Below are 6,260 nucleotides of genomic sequence, written 5' to 3' on the forward strand. Positions count from 1 at the left end.
ATATATATATACCACCTCTTCTTTATCCATTCATCTGTTGATGGACATCTTGGCTCTTTCCACAGTTAGGCTATTGTGGACATTGCTGCTATAAACATCGGGGTGCATGTACCCCTTCGGATCCCTACATTTGTATCTTTGGGGTAAATACCCAGTAGTGCAATTGCTGGGTCGTAGGGTAGCTCTATTTTCAACTTTTTGAGGAACCCCCATACTGTTTTCCAGATTGGCTGTACCAGCTTGCATTCCCACCAACATTGTAGGAGGGTTCCCCTTTCTCTGCATCCTCACCAACATCTGTTGTTTCCTGACTTGTTAATTTTAGCCATTCTGACTGGTGTGAGGTGGTATCTCACTGAGGTTTTGATTTGGATTTCCCTGATGCTGAGCAATGTTGAGCACTTTTCATGTGTCTGTTGGCCATTTGGATGCTGGCCATTTTCCTTTGCTGTGCAAAAGCTTTTTATCTTGATGAAGTCAAAACTGCTAGAACTTATACAGGAATTCAGTAAAGTGGCAGGATATAAAATTAATGCACGGACAAACAATGAATCATGGACCACTACATCAAAAACTAATGATGTAATGTATGGTGATTAACATAATAATAATAAATTAAAAAAATTAATGCACAGAAATCAGTTGCTTTTCTATACACCAATAACAAGACAGAAGAAAGAGAAATCAAGGAGTCGATCCCATTTACAATTGCACCCAAAACCATAAGATACCTAGGAATAAATCTAACCAAAAAGGTAAAGGGTCTGTACTCAGAAAACTATAAAATACTCATGAGGGGCGCCTGGGTGGCTCAGTTGGTTCAGCGACTGCCTTCGGCTCAGGTCATGATTCTGGAGTCCCTGGATCGAGTCCCACATTGGGCTCCCTGCTCGGCGGGGAGCCTGCTTCTCCCTCTGACCCTCTCCCCTCTCATGTGCTCTCTCTCTCTCTCTCTCTCATTCTCTCTATCTCAAATAAATAAATAAAATCTTTAAAAAAAAAAAAAAAAAAAAAAAAGAAATTGAGGAAGACACAAAGAAATGGAAAAACGTTCCATGCTCATGGATTGGAAGAACAAATATTGTGAAGATGTCAATGCTACCTAGAGCAATCTACACATTTAATGCAATTCCTATCCAAATACCATCAACTTTTTTCAGAGAAATGGAACGAATAATCCTAAAATTTGTATGGAACCAGAACTAATTTATTTGATTTAATTTTATTTTATTATGTTATGTTAGTCACCATACAGTACATCATTGTTTTTGAACTAATTTAATTTACTTCTTTTTTTACAGATAATCTTCTACAGCCAATGTTGGTTGGGAGAACTTCTAAGATATTATTTTCAAAGATTTTTTTTCTTGATAAAACAAAGTTATTAGCTTAAAGCCTTTAGTAAAACTATTTAATATAGTCTGCAGATAAATAGATGTCACGTATAGGCTTGACTGAGGGAAATAGGTTAGACTTTTCTAATCACATTGTGTCAGAAGAAGATGGGCCTTTAAAGACCATTCAGTATAACTCCTTCATACATATGTGAGATAAACTGAGTTAAATAAATTGCTCAAGTTCACACAGATAGCTAGAGATAGAACCAAGAGTGAATGAATCTTAGACCTTTTGTGCCTTACAATATAACATAATGCTTCTTACCATAAAATAATGATAGTAAGCTCTGTTCTTTAATGTTATCAGAGTGGTTTAAAGTTCAAATTCAATTTCCTCACTTTCAAATATTCTAGTCATGTGACCACCCCATCTATCTTTTATCAACTCATCTGCTATATCTATTTATCCAGCAAACTGGACTGTTGCTTGCAAACTTATATTTCTGTATACTTTCCCCTTCTTTTGTGAATATCTTTTTCCCTTTTATCATGGATTATTTAATTTTTGTGTTTTTTAATGATTTACTTATTTATTTTAGAGAGAGAAAAAGCAAATAGAAGGAGGGACAGAGGGAGAAGAACTTCAAGCAGACTCCCCACTGAGCATGGACCCCCCCCAATGTGGGGCTTGATACCATGACTCATGAGATACCGACCTTAGCTGAAACTAAGAGCTGGACACCCAACTAATTGAGCTACCCAGTCGCCCCTTAATTTTTGTCTATTATGCAGGAACACCTTTCCTATGAAGGCTTCTCAACCTTTCCCAGTCATCAGCGATGGTTACCATATCTATGTTCCTATAGTACTTCTTCATGTGCTTGTCATGGTGCTTATTTCATGGTGCTCGTCAAAACTTGTGAGTTGTAACATAGACTAGAGATTTTTAATTTATAATGGTTCCTTTGGGTTGACAATAGGCCTCTTTCACCAGCAGTTTTATGTCAAGAAGTGTGAAGGAGTCATATTACCTTATCATGATGTGATGGAAGGAGAGATACAGTGTCACTTTTAGAACTGGACTCAATATGCTTTTCATTAAGGACAGGGAGTTGGGAGAGAGAAGTCACTGGAACAGGCTAGATACTAGAGGTAGCAGAAATAGACCTGGGAAGTTCCCCAGTGGATATAAAGAATTCTCTGGTGAAGACTTGACACCCTGTTTAATTGTGAGCAGACATTAACTGGGTAAAATTGTTCAGAGTAGACCTGAGTAGACCATCAAAGAGAAGACACAAATTTATTTGAGCCTGATAATGATGATTAATTTATTCTTGAAGGGAGATTTGTGATTGGTTCTGTCCAGTAATGAGACTATGCCTATGACATGGGAGTTGAACATGCCAACAGTGAGAGAAATACTATGAAGAAGTCTTACTTTCAGAATCTATGAATTATGTTGAGTACTACTCACTGGGAACTTGGAAGAACTGGGCATATGCAAATAATTTTGAGAGACCAAAGAGAGACTTGGAGAGACTGGGAGAAATTTGGTTTTTATTTGTTGATGCTATTTTCTTTTAAATCAGATCTCTTCCCACTGTGCCTGGATATCCAAGGGTGAATGTTTAATACTCTAGGTGGAGGTTCAGCCAAAAAAGGGTGATAAATCTCCTAGTATGTAAGTCATGCCTTTCATCCTAAATGAGTTGTTCTTATATTTGTGTTATTTTCTCTGCTAGAATACAAGCACAGATGGAGCTGATACATCAAGGAGCAGATTGCATTTATCTCAATGTTCCTTTCCTTTTTACTTTCAAACCCCTGGCTTGACACAGAACTTGGTTCAGGGAGATGTTATTGACAGGATCGAAGGCATGTTGGAATTTTTATTTTGTAAGCCATATTCCTGGAGACATGGCCATGATGGGGGCAAGGTTGCTTTCTAAATATTTTCCTAAAATCTTAGTGATTTATTAAACACTTTACTCTTTCTGTTGAAAACCAGGTCAGCCATTCATCCCAGTCCCATTAAATGATGGAGAAAAGTTTATTTTTTATAGCAGTGTCAGAGTCACCTCTAGTTATCAATGACCTTTCTCAAAGCTGCAGATAGGCCAACTATTGCAAAGTTTGTATTTTAATTAAACAGTTTAACTTTTTGTTGGATGGTTTTATCATGCTCTCACCGCTTCATTTACCTCTCATTATCTGTACTCATATAACCTGCCTTACTCCTATTTCTTTGAACTGTGTGCACTTTTAATGTTAATCCCTCCACTTATACAGTACTCCAATAAGTTTCATTTCTCTCTTGCATCACTAACCTTTCCTTTTCTACTAAATTATTTGCATCTGTTGACAAACATGGTGCAATACCTTCTATCTTAAAAATACTAAAAACAACTCCTTGGACCTCACATTCCTCTTCTGATTCCTCAAGTATGTCTTTACTTTTCTTTAGAGCACATTTTCTCAGAAGAGTTTTCTACACTTGCTGTTTCCCCTTTCTCTTCCATTCTCTCATAAATCCATTGCAGTCAGATTTTCAATTTCATCACTGCACTGAAACTTGTCAAGTTTGCCAAAGAACTTTATCAAATCCAATGGTCAAATCTCATTCTTCATCATACCCAATTTTTCAGAAGCATCTGAAACTTTATTTTCCTTTCCTTCTTGAAATTCTACCTTCCCCTGACTTCTGTTACCCCATTCTTTCTTAATTATTCTCCTGTCTCATTGGCCACCCTCAGTTTCTGTCATTTATTTCCTTTCCTGCCTTCCAAATATTGGGGTACCTCTAGGATCAGTCCTAAGACCTCTTATCTTGATCTATTCTCTTCCTAGGTGGTCTTCTCAATGACTTTAAATATGATCTTTATGGTGACAATGCACATCTCCAGCCTTAACACCTTTCCTAACAGGTATATTTCCAACTACTTAGCATCTCCACTGAGATGCATGTCCCAAATCCAACTTCCGATTGTCTATCTCTCCTAAAACAGAAAACAAAAACCCAACAGCAATAAACCATCACTATTCATACCCTTCATTTTGACTACCTAAATTATCCCTGAGGTTACCTTTATCAGCTACACAATTTGGAACATCTGGTGTAAAGATAACAGATGTCAGACAGAAAGCAAAAGAGTCATCGAACTGGAAATGATAGATTGAGTCTCAACCAGGAGAGGTACTTTTCCACTAATGAGTGTTTGTTATTGTGTGTGTGGGTTATTTGGTTACACAATAACTGAAGGAGGGGAACATGCTGCTGGCATATAGTAGGCAGGACCTAGATAAGCTAAAAGTCCTTCAAATTGCAAGATGTTATATGATAGAGAATTGTCCTACTCCAGATGCCACCAGTGCCCTCATTGCAAAAAAACTAGAGTACAATTTTTAGAGAAAGATTTACCTTCCAAGAGAAGATGGACAACAAATAAATAAATTCAGCTCATAGCACAGGTGAATTTCATCTTAGAACACTGAAAGGACTTTATGATATTATATTTGAGGCTTTGTCAATCTCATTTGGAGAATTATTACAAACATCAGATGGAAGAGGATCCACTTTAGTAACCAACAAAAAATAGTCTTAATGTGTTATAGTCCCATCTCATTCTTTATCAAAGTAGTGTTCCTAAGCCTGACAGCCCACTGTAATTCACTTTAGTTTAAATATATGAATATTTATTGAGCATCTATTGCTTCTTAACCAATGGTTAATCTTCTCTCCTTATCTTACTTGACCTCTCAGCTGCATAATCGTTGAAGTTCCTTCCAACCCTGGAATGTGAAGATTCTGAATTTTTGGCTCTAAAGGAAAAAAGCAAATAGGCATTACTTGAAGCTTCTTCCAAGAAGAACAGCCCCTTATTGGGCATCAGCAACTTGGAGCATGTCTGTTTGAGTTGGGTGGAGCTATGCCTTGCTGTTGTGAAAGTAGTTATTTGAATTATGAAGTTTCGTATCATTTGGGCAGCTGGGTTAGCAGCATAGGATGATGGAGCATATATGTGTCCTGCTTTAGTTCTGTAGAGAAAAATATGCACTGCTTTGCCTGGCCAATCTTCCTTTCCAGTGCTCTTTCTACATGATGTAACAACCTCTGCCATTAGGAAGAAGTGTAGAGGCATGGCTTCTATTAGGAACCATTCTCCAACTCCCCCTTACCCAGATGGGGATGAGGAAAAAGCAGTTATAATTGCATTTTGTATGTGATGCCCTTTCACCTTTCCCCACCTATCCATTGTGCAGGTGCTTGCTTATATGTCAGTTCTATGAAACATTCCCAAGATTCTACCATAAGGAGTTTAGTGATGCCTAGAGCACCAAACTCTGCTGCTGCTTTTAGTAAACAAACATGTTCTAATTATGGAGAATCTGGCAGGTCATAAGTTTGTGTTTTTTTCAGAAACCTTGAGATTTATATACTGATGGTGAGCAGTTCCTTAGGGAGGCTGGTGGTGGAGGAGCAGGAGACCAGGTCTTTGGATATAGCAATTGTTGCTGAGGGAGATCTGAAGCTAATGTACACAATTACAAATGAAGTAATATAATAATAATAGCTACCACTTATATGCAGCTTACTACATGCTGAGTATTACTCTAAGTACCTCACTCATATTAATGCATTTAAAGATATGAGGATGAATGCAGGATCTAGTTACAATGTAGCTGTAAAGTGCTGCCTTGTCTTTGTCCCCTGCTCAAAATAAAGCTGTTACCTTTCTAGCCCTGTCCGCCATGGTGCTTAGCAGCCAGGGATGCATGGTCTCAGACATGTTTACCAAGTAAAACACTGACTTGAGGGGCGCCTGGGTGGCTCAGTCATTAAGCGTCTGCCTTCGGCTCAGGTCATGATCCCAGGGTCCTGGGATTGAGCCCCACATCGGGCTCCCTGCTCAGCGGGGAGTCTAC

At 38.2% G+C, this 6,260-nt stretch overlaps 1 protein-coding gene and 1 non-coding gene across 2 annotated transcripts in view; both read left to right on the forward strand.

The window, feature by feature from the left end:
* Window positions 1–6,260, forward strand: part of GABRA3 (gamma-aminobutyric acid type A receptor subunit alpha3) — a 369,246-nt gene that overhangs the window by 54,908 nt on the left and 308,078 nt on the right. The window lies entirely within an intron of this gene.
* Window positions 5,994–6,124, forward strand: LOC115942011 (small nucleolar RNA SNORA63). The gene has a single exon (XR_004076674.1). It is a non-coding gene; the product is annotated as a small nucleolar RNA SNORA63 (small nucleolar RNA).

The sequence above is a fragment of the Leptonychotes weddellii genome, chromosome X, assembly GCF_054177405.1.
Source record: "Leptonychotes weddellii isolate Sample4059 chromosome X, ASM5417740v2, whole genome shotgun sequence".
In the NCBI taxonomy this organism is placed as follows: domain Eukaryota; kingdom Metazoa; phylum Chordata; class Mammalia; order Carnivora; family Phocidae; genus Leptonychotes; species Leptonychotes weddellii.